This window comes from Monodelphis domestica, chromosome 3 (genome assembly GCF_027887165.1).
Source record: "Monodelphis domestica isolate mMonDom1 chromosome 3, mMonDom1.pri, whole genome shotgun sequence".
Classification (NCBI taxonomy): domain Eukaryota; kingdom Metazoa; phylum Chordata; class Mammalia; order Didelphimorphia; family Didelphidae; genus Monodelphis; species Monodelphis domestica.
The window spans coordinates 8,264,844-8,279,787 of NC_077229.1; positions in this window are offsets into that span (position 1 = coordinate 8,264,844).

A 14,944-nucleotide genomic window follows, 5' to 3' on the forward strand; every position below is an offset into this window, starting at 1 on the left:
GATGGATTCTATCAGGGCAGCAAGAAGGCCGAGGATTGCGAAGAACAAGGAGGCAGCCAACAGTGTTCGCAGTACAAGGCAGGATGGATCATGGGTTTCACGCATTACCTGTAAGACAAGAGGGGAGATTTTTCTCAGGGGTAGACCCTGGGGGAAGGTGATTATCTGGGCTGAAGGGTTTTGTTAGACGTGAGGGGATCCAGCGAGCAGACTGCTCCCTTTTGTCGAAAATGCAGGCTGAGCCTTTGCCCCAGGTCAGAACAGAGTCAGGGCCGTTCCAACGGCCCGTGAGGGGATCACGCCATAGGACCTGAGCGAGGTTAGAGGTGGTGTGTGGGTGCCAAAAACGGTCCGCGGCAGAGCGGCCCTCCGTATCCAGGGTGAGGAAGTTGAGGGAAAAAAGGGCATGTGCCAGCAAGGTGGTTTGGCTGCCGCACAAGGGGTAGAGGGTCTCCTGAGTTTTTAGTTTGAAAATGGTATTTTTCAGTGTTTGGTTTGCTCTTTCTACAATACCTTGTCCTTGGGGATTGTAGGGGATGCCAGTGATATGTTTTATGCCTAATTGAGCACAGAACTGTTTAAAGGAACGGCTTGCGTAGCCAGGACCATTGTCTGTCTTAAGGGTCAATGGTCTTCCCATGACTGACATGGCGAGAAACATATGTTTGATGACATGTTTGGTGGCCTCGCCAGATTGTGCCGAGGCAAAAAGAAACCCACTAAAGGTGTCAATGGAAACATGAACATATTTCAATTTAGCAAAGGAGGGAACATGAGTAACGTCCATCTGCCACAGGTGGCCAGGGAGGAGGCCACGAGGGTTGACTCCAAAGTGAGGTTCAGGTAACAGCGTAAGGCAATTTTTGCAGCTTTTCACTATAGCTCTGGCTTGCTCTCTAGTGATTTTGTAGGCTAAGCGGAGAGTATGGGCGTTAAGGTGGTGCAGTTTGTGGGCTTCAGTAGCAAGGGAAATAGGGTCTGGCGAAGGGACTGTAGGTACAGCCAGAGCGGCCAGGCGGGTATATTGATCTGCAAGGTCGTTTCCTAATGCCAAGGGGCCTGGGAGACCTGAATGAGCACGAATGTGGCCTATAAAGAAGGGGTGGGACCGTGCTCTGATGGCTTGCTGTATTTTGGTGAATAAGAAAAAGGTGGCTGTTGTGGGTTGAATAACAGGAGTAGCCTCAAGCCGTAGTAGGGACTGAACGACATATCGACTGTCAGAGTATAGATTGAAGGGGGATTCAGGCAGAGAGATAAAAACAGTGAGTGCTGCATAGAGTTCAACCAGTTGTGCAGATTGATAAGGAGTGTGTACAGTATGGGGATAATCATGCATAACAATGGCCGCGAGGCCTGTTTTCGAGCCGTCCACGAAAATCGTGGGCGCTCCGGGAATGGGAGATGACTGCGTAACACGGGTTAAGGTGAAGGGGGTAAGGGTAAAGAATTGTAAGAGTTTATTACTGGGCATGTGATTGTCAATAGTGCCTTCATAGGATGAGATAAGGACGGCCCAATTATCATTCTGTGTTTGCAGCCATCGTAGTTGCTCTTTATTATACGGGGAAACAATATGATCGGGCTGGCGGCCGAAGTGGCGAGTGGCCAGGCGGACACCCATCATAATAAGCTGAGCAACCAGGTCAGGGTAGGGGATCAGGATCTTCCTAGAGGCTAGGGGAAGGTGTAGCCAAATGAGGGGAGAAGGGTCCTGCCATAGGAGACCTGTGGGAGAGAATTCGGTGGAAAAGATGATTAAATAGAGGGGATCCTTAGGGGAGAAGTAACCGATGTTCTGTTTGGCAATTGCCTGTTCAACTTTTTGTAAGGAGATTTCTCCTTCGGGTGTTAGTGATCGTGATGAAGAGGGGTCGGTATCTCCGCATAGAATATCTTCTAGGGGGCGGAGGTCTGCTTTTGCAAGGGCGAGATAAGGACGAAGCCAATTAATATCCCCTAGAAGTTTTTGAAAATCGTTAAGTGTTTTTAGGGTGGAACGATTAAGCGTGACTTTGTGTGTAAAGAGATGATCAGTCTCGAGACGGAATCCGAGAAAAGAAAAGGGATATTGGACCTGTACCTTATCGGGGGCAATTTTAAAGCCTCTGTCCTGTAGGGCTGAAGTAATGGTTTGAGCGATGGTCTGGGTCAGTTGAGGGGAGGGAGCTGCTATGAGAAGATCATCCATATAATGGATAATATATGCGGAAGGGAATCGAAGCCTGATGGGATCTATCGTCTGAGCAACATACTTTTGACATAGGGTAGGAGAATTGGCCATTCCTTGAGGCAGGACTAACCATTGAAATCGGGGATTGGGGCCAATTTGATTGACTATGGGGATAGAGAAGGCGAATCGAGGGCAATCATGAGGATGGAGGGGAATGGAGAAAAAACAGTCCTTTATATCTATAACTATTTTGTGAAATCCCTTAGGGATAGCTGTAGGTGATGGGAGTCCGGGTTGTAAGGCGCCCATGGGAATCATGGTTTTATTAACTTCCCGTAGATCTTGTAGTAGTCTCCACCCTCCAGCCTTCTTTTTGATAACAAAAATAGGTGTGTTCCATGGTGAGGTGGAGGGCTCGAGGTGGCCCAAAGAGATTTGCTCCTGCACCAGCATGATGGCGGCCTGGACCTTTTCAGCGGTAAGGGGCCACTGGTCGACCCAGACAGGGGAATCAGACTTCCAAGTTATCTTATCTGCCTGGGGTGCAGGAGGACCAGTGGCCTTTATGAAAAATTTTGTGACCCAAAGCCTGCTTTATCTCTATTGGGTGTAAGGGAGATAGGTTGAGGATCGCCCTGTTCATTTTTGCCAAGCCCTTTTCCTGGGAGGAAGCCAGATTTAAGCATCATTTGTGTGACAGGGTCGCTGGGGCTCACCATGAGGAGTCGCATTTGAGCGAGAATATCTCTGCCCCAGAGGTTAACGGGGAGCCCTTTGACTATATAGGGTCGAGTCGTGCCGGTGTTACCCTCAGCATCTCTCCAAGTAAGGAACTTTGAACTCTGAAGTGTGTGATTGACTTGCCCTATGCCGGACAAATGAGTGGTAGAGGGCTGAAGGGGCCAGGCACAAGGCCAGTGTTTGTGGGAAATGACCGTGGAATCGGCCCCGGTGTCAAGTAGCCCGATAAATTTTTTCCCGTCGAGAGACAACTGGAGGGTGGGACGGGACTCAGTGATTTGTTGTACCCAATAGATGTTTGACGATCCTGGGGACGAAGGGCCCCTTGTCTGTTCAATGGTAGGGAAGTCACCCACCATGGGAAGGGGGAGGGCTTGGGCTAGTCGGTGGCCAGCAGGGATAGTAACCGGGCCATGGGGAGACTCAACAATGAGCTTTATTTCTCCTGTATAGTCATTGTCCACTAATGTGGGGTGGACCACAACTCCCTGTAGAGTAGTGAGTGCCCTTCCGATGATTAAGAAGAACATACCAGGGGGTGGTGGACCAGTGACACCGGTGGAAATGACCTCAGGGCCATCCTCAGGGGTTAATATTCTGGTGGAGGAGGAACAGAGGTCCAAGCCTGCGCTGCCTGTTGTGGCTCGAGCAAGGGTGAGGGGAAGGGGCTCCCGAGGGAGCCCCGCATCCCGTTTCCCTGGACAGGTGGAATATTTTGTCCATTTGAGGTAGTTTTGGAGCGGCAGTCGCTGGCCCAGTGACGCCCTTTCCTACATTTCGGACAGACACTTGGGGGCGGTCTCGAAGGCACCCCCGAGGGGCTGAAAGGTAAACTAGGGGTAGCCTGATTGGAGGGACATTCACGAGCAGTCTGATTGGAGGGACATTCACGAGCAATCTGATTAGAGGGACATTCACGAGCAAAATGTCCGGGCATGCCGCACTTAAAGCAATTACGGGGAGCGTTCTGTCGGGTGGCTTGAATGGCTGCTCCAATAGCTAAGGAGATAGATTTGTTAATTCTGTGGTCATAAGAGTCAATATCATTACATAAGCGGATCATGCCGTTCAGATCAAGCTCTCTAGATTTTGCTCTAAGGGCGGCCTTACAGGCAGGGTTGGCGTTTTCAATGGCCAGGTGTCTAACCACTGGGTTATCGGTACCGTCCTGTCCCAAGACCCTTTCTGTTGTCTCTAAGAGTCTGGCTACAAATTGAGCATAGGGCTCGTTTGGTCCCTGGAGGATTTTAGAGATCGGGGCGGTGATGGCCCCGGAGGCAGGGACAGCGCGCCATGCAGTTAAGGCTGCGTGGGCAGTTTGCATGAGGAGGCCAGGAGGCAATCTCAATTGCACGGTGTCAGGGGCATAACGACCTCGACCGATGAGTTTGTCTACTGTCCAATTGGCTGTTTGGGGGTTTGTGAGATTTGATTTTGCTTGATTTTCTGCCCTTTCCTGAAACTCTGCCTTCCAGGTTAAAAACTGGCCTCTAGACAAGACAGATTGTGTAACCTTAGTCCATTCTGAGGGGAGTAAGTGCCCATCTCCCCCGAGACTTTCCAAGATAGAAAGGGTAAAGGGAGCATTAAGGCCATAGTTTTTTACTGCTGAATGGAGGTCCTTAATCTGTTTGAATTTAAGTCTTTTAAACGGGTGGGCATGGGGCCGGATTGTATCGGTGGTATGGGCCCCTTGATTCGCTTCTTCATCCCCCTCCTCTCTGTCAGATTCAGAGGAAACTGGGGGTGAATTTTGGTAGGGTTGGGACAGTTCGTCAGGGATCTCCTCTATGTCTACATCCTCCGGGGTGGTACCGGTGGTAGTCCTACGCCTGGTAACTACCGGGAGGGCCAGGAGGGGCTTTTGTAGTTTGGAGGGGTTGTTTTTAGGTTTTTTTGAATGTGAGATTGGTTTCAGGGTGGCGACCTGAAGGTCATGTAATTGCCTTGTTAAGTGGCCGATCTCATGTTGTAAGTCTATAAATTGTTTGAGATCAGTGATTTGCTTAGTTAATTGAGCAGTGGCTATCTTTAGGTCATTTGTATTGGGAAGAGTTGGTAAAATCGAGGAAGGGTAAAGCGGATTATAGGGAGGGGGCTTGTTTTTAAGGAAGTCTGGGGGGTAGTATCCGGCTGCCGCCTCATCCAGTTCAGTCTGGTATGCTGGATTGAGGGTCTCTGGTGTATTGCTATCGTAAAGGACAGGGTAGAGAGCGGGTCTGCGGGAGGGAGGGAGAAGAGCGGAGCCTCGGGAGGGGAGTGTTCCTAGGGGCGGGGACTGCTTCTCCTGAAGAGCGGAGGAGAGTGTGGGGGTGGGAGGAGGGAGTGGGAGTGGTTCTGGTAAGTGTGAGGGGATGTTAATACGTTCGTCTAAAAGAGACGGGGTTTTGTAATTTTTGCCCATGCTGTCTAATTCAGGGGTTTCTTGAGACGGGGTTTTGTAATTTTTGTCTATGTTGCCTAATTCAGGGGTTTCTTCAGTCTGTTTTTTACTTTCTTCAATAGCGTCCTCAGCAAGGCTGAGGAGGTGGGAGACCTGTGTACTGGAATCAGCCTCTTTAAGGATGTCCCGAATCAGGCCATAAAAGGTAAAGAAATCCTCAGGGATGGGCTGACCTGAGCATGCAAAATCATTAAGGTCTCGGCCAACCTTATCCCAAGTTAGGGGGTGAATGCCAGGGCCATGGAGAATGAGCCACGGGCAGCGTTGTTCAATAAAGGAGAAGAAGCGCAACAGATCTCTTTTCTTAACTTCTACATTGCGCTCTTTAATTCTTTCTTTTAATTCTTTTATAAACAGAGCTTCCTTAGATAGTGTTTTCCCCATTTTCAGTCACACACAAGATTCACTTCCCCGGTTTCCTGGCCGCCCTGCTCGCGCAAGAACGGAACCGCAGTAATTCCAGGTCCACACTCAGAAACAGGTCAACGGCAGTCGAACCGCGAGATCAACTCTCCACAAATTGGCCTCTCCCCTTTGGTCAAAGAGGGGTCCCTTATATTTGAGCGTAGGCGTGCCGTATAAGCCCCGGCCAGGTTCCCCAAAGGGGCGCCCTATTACTCGTATATATAAGGGGACTGTTATTCCGTTGCCATCAAAATACACATACATTCAACCATTCACACAATGGGGTTTGAGAGGGAGATATGAATGGGACAACTTACCATTCCTCGGGATCGTCCGATCCTTACCCGTTACTGTAGCCTCGGTTTCGGCGCCGAACTTTTCCTCAGTTGTCCGGTGGTCGCTCGGGCCCCACGTTGGGCGCCAGATCTGTTGGGGACCAGCCCCTTACGACCCCTGAGAGGGGAGGGAGAGAGAGAGAAGGAAAGGGGAAGAGACAAGTAAGGAACGGACAGCTCTCACATGGTATGCAAAGAGGAGTCGTTTATTGAGGTAAAGGCATGTTATTATATACTTGTGGCTAGGGGGAGAAAGTAAATATTAGGGGAGGGGTCTTGCATTCCTTACGGACATCTGGAGCTAGTTTGGGGAGGCATCCTGTGATAAGGGAGGAAGTGGGGAGGGGGCATGTCAGGTTTGCACTAATTTATATCTGTTGGAAAACATCTTGTGATAAGGGAGGAAGTGAGGCTTGTTAGGTTTGCACTATTTCTTGTCTGTTGTCAGGTTCTGTACAGCAGTCAAGGATGTAAAAAATAGACTCGAACTCTGGACTTTAATCCCACAAGCCTTTGCTCCACTTCCCCAGAATGCTTTGTAATCTCATGGAATTCTGGCGTGGGCTGATATCGAGAAGGTATTTAACCTGATTGCAAAGGTTTTTGAGCTCTTTTGGACTTCTGTTTTGGGGCAGATGTGGACCTTTCCATAATGTAGGTGAGGTCTTGTCTAGGCCTCTGGCCTAGGCATGTGTTTTTTCTTACTTGTATATTCTTAAATTCTCAACCTTTAATAAACCTCATAAAATATAATACTCCTTGTAGAGAGAAACTAATTTCTACCTGCCTCAGTCTCTCCTGAATTTTAATTGTGACAAAGAAGAAGAAATTTTAAATTCAACCATTCAGAAAGCTTTCAGTATTGCATGGGGCCTGAACATGACAGAAGATACTGATGAGGTACCACCCCAAAACTCAGAAAGTCAGGTATAATTTTACAGAGAAATAAATTGAGTTCCAGAGAAGTTAATAATACTAATAATAGCTAGTAGTTATAGAGTTAGTAATCTGTGATCTCATTTGAGCTTCACAAAAGTCCTAGAGGAGTTGATGCTATAATCTCCACTTTATAGTGGGGAAACTGAGGCTCACTGCTATTCATGTGGTTCTTTGAGATTGACAAAATACTTTCAACACAAAATCCAATTAGATTAAGCAAAAAGCAGTGCCAGCTGGTTCAATCATATACCTAGATCTGGCAGAAATCCCAGAGAGAATGAGAGAGAAGACAGAATGACCCCCTGCTCTCATCATTATTTGTCAACATCACAATGATAAAGAGAACTTTATGAGATAATCAGGCAGGCAATTACTTGTAATCTCTACAACTCTTGTCAGGAAGACTTTGAAAGAGACCTTCTCCTATGACATTACTGACTTCTACTGAATGCATGGGGAGAAAACTACCAATAACTAGGTCTCCATCTCTAGAGAGGCTGGTTTTTAGGAAACAAAGGGGCTTCTCTGTCTTGTACACTGGAGGTGAGAGCTCTAGGAGCACTACCAGGAGGACAGGAATCATATAGGAAATTTTTCTCTGAATTGTGGGCAGCATCACTGTGAATATCCATTAAAGTCCCAAGCCTAGAGGTAGTCACTTAGTGGTTAGCCTAGCACAAGGTCACCTCCTTGGGTCTTGTCATGATGGAGAATGTCCAGCCTCTGAAAAATCACCTCTGAGTGCCAAGACCTATTCTAGGTGCCCACACAAACACAAATGAACATCAGGCAGGCATTTGTTTGGGGGAGTGATGGAAGGAGAGGAGTATTTAAGCATCACTGTTCCTGAGATTAGAAACTTTCTTAATGCTTTTGTTTTTAAGAGTGGACAGGTGCTTGCCTTTTCCCTGACATCAGTCTTCATCCTCAGTCATGGAGAAGCTCTTGGGACCATCTCTCCCTGAGGCATCTCAGGCTCTGTCATTGAATCCAACAGGAGAACTAAAACAGAAATGGAAAATATGTTTTTGAATTTCTTTCCCTCTTCCTGATAAAACTCATGGGACCTGAGAAACTTTGAGTTAATAAATATGGACTCTGGGGCTGAGACATACTGTTCCATGTATAAATGGAGATTTTAGACCTCTGACTTCATTCCCCAGAAGTCCTTAGTATTTCCCAAAATTTCCTATAATCTCTCCTGGGTCTCTAGGTTGGCGAGATCACATTATTGGTATTTAAGTGTATGTTCCTCCCATGTTCTCTCTTTGACCTACAACTGGGATGAATTCAGGTAGTTCTTTTGCATTAGTTATTATTAATAAAACTTCATAAAATATAATATTTAGTTATTGTATAATAATTTTAATCTTTTCATTTTGGAGATCACAAAGGGATAGAATTCTCAATTATTTTAAAGATAGAATAGATATATTTTTTCAAGCCTGCTCTCCTGCCTGCTCGCCTGTTTTCACACCATCCCAGCCACTGCACTCTACCTGCTCCTGATTCAGTCTGACCTGTACCCATCCAGTCTCAAGCCCTCGGACAACCTGCAACCAGACCTGCCTGCCACTCCAGCCATGAGTTGTTGTTTTTTTTCCACAGAGGGTGACATGTAAAAATCTTTCTACCCCAATCCCTTTCCACACTCCACAAGTGTGTTTCTAGGAGCCATAGCCATTTTTCAGTGTGGAGAAAAGAACCCCACCCCTCCTAATTTTCAAGATTTTTTTAAAAAGCTGATCCTGGACTCCTAGTTTAGAAGGGTGTTAGTCAGTTTTGGGAAATAAATCTGTTTTTTTTTTCTTCTTTCTCTTCACCCAAAACACCAAGGAGCAGTACTTTTTCTATCATATGCAAATACGCTATTGTTTTCCCTTGAAGATTTGCCCCTAGGGAGGAGGTGAAAGAACAAAGTTTTTCCAAGTATCCTAACTAGTCCCTTTCCATTCTGCCTTTTTTTTTCTGGAAAAAAAATGCTATTCCAAACCATTCTTCAAACTTTCAAAGAACTGTTTGAATTGCTTGACCTAGCAAGCACATATTGGCCCTGCTTTTATCTCTTGTTAGCAGCTTGTATTTTCATTGGCTATTTCCCATTCTGTTTGCTTCCACTCAAGAATATGCAGTAAACTATGCTATTTAAACTACAAACCAAACTGAAATATTTTGACAAAATTCTAAAAGTCTTAAATACTTTCAACATGCAGAAAGGAGATTCTGCCCAGTGCTTCTATCAGAAACTTCAGAGCTCTGATAAAAGAGATGCAAATGGATGATAAATACTGGGGATGGGGAAGGGCACTTTAAAAGAGATCTGGAAATTTATTGCTGACTATTTTGAGTTTATTCTCCTCCTATAATATAGAACAAGTCTATTGCGTTTGATAAAAAAAGGATTTTGACTGCACTGTCTGCATGCACCTTCTCATTTGTTTATATTGTATTTACTGATTGTTTTAAGGTTTAAATTTTTAAAAGTTGATCTGTATTAATCTAATCGATACCTTTCTGTAATACTGAATCATTTAAGCTACTATGTTTTGCCTATATTGATCTTTAATTAGGACCTTTGCTTTAATTAGGACCTTTGCTGAATATCAAAATATTGTATAAGCCTATGAACATCTTGCCCAAACCCTTATCATTAGATCCAACCAAGATCACATGTTGCCTTTGTGAATTGTCGTCACATAGATGATGATGGACTGGCTTCATCAAAAGATACCTACAACCTTTGGAGAATTTAATGAGCTAAGAATTTAAATTATAATTTTAAGGGGTCTTCAGAAATAATTTTAGAGAACTAGTGGATTCTGAATGGATGATTTTTTAAATATTTGTATATATTATAATGAATGTTGTATTAAAGGTAAACAGTTCATAAAAAGCAAGAAGTCAAAAAGAGCTTCTGTTCATGCATAATAATTTAACTTTTCAGTTTAATTTTCTTCCACCAGAACAATCTAGATTTCTTGGTAATATTCTAGACCCAAATAAGTTTACTTTGTTTAAAAATGCATTTGCCAAGGTTGAAAGATTTGCAACATCTGTAAAAATTGTGATAAAATATCATTAGTTCATAGGTTTTTTTCATGGTCATACAGCAATTAATATGAAATATGATAGTGGGTTCATTTGCTATTGTTATTAACTGGGCTATTGCGAATTTTGGGGACTTTCATACTTCTTATACTTCTTTGACTATGCATTATCTACTGTGTTACTGTTTTATTCTGAAAATCATTTGTACTCAGACATGGCTAACACAGTGTATCACTGATTTTATGCTATATATTTTCGATTTTGAAAACTTATTTATTATTGTTTTTCCTTTCATGTGCAATATAGTATCTGAGTTTTATTTTTTCTCTCCTTTTTGTATTTGAAGCACATGTCAACAGTATTGAGATTTTTCTTTAATTTTTTTGTTTTGAATTAATATAAGTTTAAAATACATTTGTTCTAATATTAAAGCATACTCAAAAGCTTTAGACTATAAAAATGATGGCATTGATTTTTTTAAAAGAACTATGGGAGTGTGCTTCATAATCCTATCTGATTCCAGAAGAAGGGAATATACAAAAGAGCCACTGTGCAGTGCTAAAGAAGCACAGAGCACCTGCATAGTACCTGTGGAGCACAAGGTCAAAGAGACCAGATTCCAGGGGGATTTTTTGAGCCAAGACAAGAGGACTTGAACTTGTTTGGGGTTCGAGGTTGTGACTGTTTTGACATATATCAGAGGCTGGACTTCCTCTGAGCAACATTCTATCAAGTACCTCCTTTTTTCTGCCATCCTGGCTCTATTTGCTGCTGAAATCTAGTCTCTTTTCTGTCTTTTATGGTGTGGCAAACTTTTTGTAGTTTTAGCTACTGATTAGATAGTGCATAATTTCTTTTTTTTTATTTTTTAAACCCTTACCTTCTGTTTTGGAATCAATACTGTGTATTGGTTCCAAGGCAGAAGAGTGGTAAGGGCTAGGCAATAGAGGTCAAGTGACTTGCCCAGGGTCATACAGCTGGGTAGTGTCTGAGACCAGATTTGAACCTAGGATCTCCTATCTCTAGGCCTGGCTCTCAATCCACTGAGCAACCCAGCTGCCCCCAGTGCATAATTTCTTAAATCATTTTAATTGGTCTCTGATTCAAGGACCTATTATAGATTTGTTTTTCATGACTTTTTCGTGACCACAGAAAAGGCATGTTAATGATTTATCTGTGGATTCCTGCAAAGGGGCCATGGTCTCTACCTTATTTTCCAATTGTCCCTTTAACATTTCACTCTCTTTCTTTAATTCTTCCACTGACATATTGTGTTCCTCAGGTCTTTTTACATGACCCTTATAAACATAGGCTGCTACTCTCCTCAATTCTTTGAGGTCCATAGAGTCTCAATTAGGACACCTAGTTTTAAAGTAGTCTTTTACCACTGAACAGCAATTCTCAACAAATTGCCTACATATTTGCCTAATGTCCCTTTCTCTGGATAAATCAAGGCCCATATATATATATATATATATATATATATATATATATATATATATATATATATATTTCCTATGTCAATAAGTCTGTCCATAAACTGGGAAGGGGTCTCATCAATTTCTTGTCAGGTTCTTTCAAATTTTGACTATTTTCCAGGTCTATCAGAGCAAGCTCTCATGGCTGTCAGCAATGCTTCTCTGGCCTGGTTTAGTTTTCTGTGATCTAGTTCAACATTGGGGTTCCAGTGTGGGTCTTCAGTTGGCCAATAATTTGCTCCTCTACCTCGCTTCAGATTAGCCAGAGAGATGACATTATTTTTCTCTTTCTTTGTCAGAAATTTTTCTAATAAATTTTCAACATCCATCCAAGTGGGGTCAAAAGTTCTGAATATGTTCTCCAATCTTTTTATAATTAATATTGGTTCTTCCTCAAATGATGGAAGATCTTTCTTGAATCTAATTAAAACTTCAGGGTTAAAAGGTGTATGGTGTCTTACAGATACCATGTTCCCATCTTTATTAAAAGTGGGTACTTCCCTTAAAGGAAATAAACTATCTGAATGATTTGCTACTCTTGCCTCTAGGCTTCTTGCTCTGATCTCAATGTGGTAGGTGTGAGAAAGGGAAGGGTTGGGCATGCTGAGGGGGAGAGTTTGTTGTTGTCCCATAGTGCCAGAAGGATCAGAGGTAGGAAGGGTATGGGAATTGAATTGGGCAGGGTGGGAAGGAGGGACAAAGGAAGAAGGGTCAGTATCTGGGGGGAAAGATGCAGAGGGGATGTAATTTTGAGCCCAAACAAGAGGACTTGAAGTTCTTTGGGCTTCAAGGTTGTGGCCATTTAACATCTGTTAAAGGCAGGTCTTGCTTGTTCCACATTCTACCAAGTATTTTAAATATGGCTGTTACCTGGCTCCTATAGTCTAATCCCTTTTCTGTGTTTCATAATGTGGCAACTTTCTGTAGTCCTGGCTACTGATTGGGTAAATGCTTAATTGCTTATATCATTTTAATTGAGCACTGATTCAAGGACCTGTCATAGATTTAATTTTCCTTTACTTAGAATTTTTATACATAAGACTTTGATAGTCTATATTTCATCCAGAAATTATCATTTCTTATTTGGATTTTTTTGATGTTTTTTTTTAATTTCTTTTGCCAAATGATTGATATAACTCATAACTGAGCCATGTATCCCTAAGTTATCCCTGTGTTTTTTAATGCCCCTCTTTGGGGGTGCATAAATATTATTATTATTTTAAATTGCAAGTTATAAATTCCTTTTGAGATTAATTTTAGGTGAGGAAACATGATAACTCTCCAAATTCAGAAAGTGAACTGTTTGGAGAAGGCACCATGAAGATTCCTCCACAGACTTACTAACTGCACCAGGAGATCCAGAGTGAACTTTGGGATGTGGTGATTTGAACTGTGTGGGGTTTGAAAGCATTTGTTTTGAATGTATACTCTTATGCCAAAGGGGACTGCCCCGTAACTAGCTTTTTGTCAATGGGCCTAGCAAGCATTGGTTTTGTTCTCTTTTCCTCTTATCCTTAAATTATTGTAATTTCAAAGTTGGTATGTTTACAAGACCCATCTGAGACTAGTCTTCCTCGGGCCTCAGGGGAATTAACTTACTTACTACATCATTGCAATGGAAGAGAGAGAGAGATAGGCATCACTGCCAGTTAAATACCAGTTGTGATCTTGCCAAGTGGAGATTCAGGTGAGATTATAGGGAATTCTGCGAAACACCAAGGACTTCTGGGGATTGAAGTCTGGGGTTCAAAATCTCCATTTTTACAGGCTAATGTTTATAATTTTTATTAAGAAAACTATATTATTTGAATATGAACTCAAAACTAATGATTGTGTTATAAAAACAATCATAAAGGCTAATACTATTATAATCATAAAAGGGGGTAGGAGGATTCACACTCACACAGACAAGGTAAAATAGAATTATCCCAATAGGAAAATAGATGCCAATTGAAGTGCTACTACATTATAATTTATTTTAAGACAGTTCCATTGAATCTGAATTCATCCTTATAAATGGTACCCTACAAAATCTTTTCTCAAGAGACATGTGCTGTCAGCACCCTCTACTTTCATATTACTTTACTGCCCAGGGTTTATGGATACCTACCTGCTCAGTTGGAGAGTCTGAGTCCTGGACATGAAGGAGGGAAAGAAGCAGGTGTTGAAGAGATGGGGTAAATGGAGCCACACATATGAGCACAGGTAGTGGCCCAGGTTGAATTCAAGCCCTGGGGCAGTATTGAAGTCCTGAGGAAGAATGGGTTCTAGGATTCTTAGAAGGAACGCTATAAGAGTTTTAAGGACCAGGATAAACTTGTCAGAAAGTGAGATGCTACCTGAGAAGACTGAATCCAAGAGGTCGAGATGAGCATGAAGGACATATTCCAAGCAGTGGAGACAACTCAGGGAAAGACAAAGTTACAAGATGGAGCATCTTAACCAAGAATCATCCAACAGGCCAGTATCACTGGGTCAGAGACAGAGTAGGGAGGAGTTCTCATGGGAGAAACACACCCAAGTTTGTGGAAGAATCTCAGCCCAAGAAAGACTCAAATTCTGTTCAATTTTGTTAGAAAAGAATTTTATTTGAAGAAGTTGTTCATGATGGTTCCATAAATGATGGAATAGTCTAGAGGCTAAACAGGTAGCTTTGGGGCTGATGATTGTGTCTAGGGGCTAGTAGCCTCTTTGCAGCTGATTGTGTAGAGTAGCAGCTCTGTTGTACAGTGGCAGCTTCGTGTATGGAGTAGAAACGACAACTATGGAAGAGCAGCTTCCCATCTCTGTGGATTAGGGTTGGCATATGTATGAGGGCCAGGGAGCTTGTCATCTTCCATTCTGGAGAAATCCTCACCTTTCCTGAAAACCCTGAATGGGGGGCCTGGCCAAATTCAGTTGTAGGTTAGGGTGTGATGTCATAGGGAATAAGGAGCATACACAAGTTTTGGGGATTCCTCTAGAATGCTAGAGACCCAGTGCACAGGCCCCTTGTTCTGCATTGTCCAATTGTCCACCTTGTCATCATTGGTCAGTATGGAATAGGTCTCCCTGTCCTTCTGAAATGAGAACATGGGGTGGGGGGTGTGGCACCCTTGAGGACCTCCATAGGTAGTTAATGATTTTACAGTTCTCAGAACAATATGAGTACTTAATAGAACTAATTAGGCACAAAACGGATACCCAGTATGTAATATTATAGATCCTATACACAGAGTTGGCAACAACTAACTGCAATTCATGTTTCACTGATGCTGAAACTAGTTTTTGTAGTTGATGTTTAACCAGTTTTAACTAGTGAGAAATGCCAGATTTCAGAGAATGATGGTCCATTTCCTCATTACCCCTCATTTCCTGCTATGAGCCCATATCAAAGTGAAGG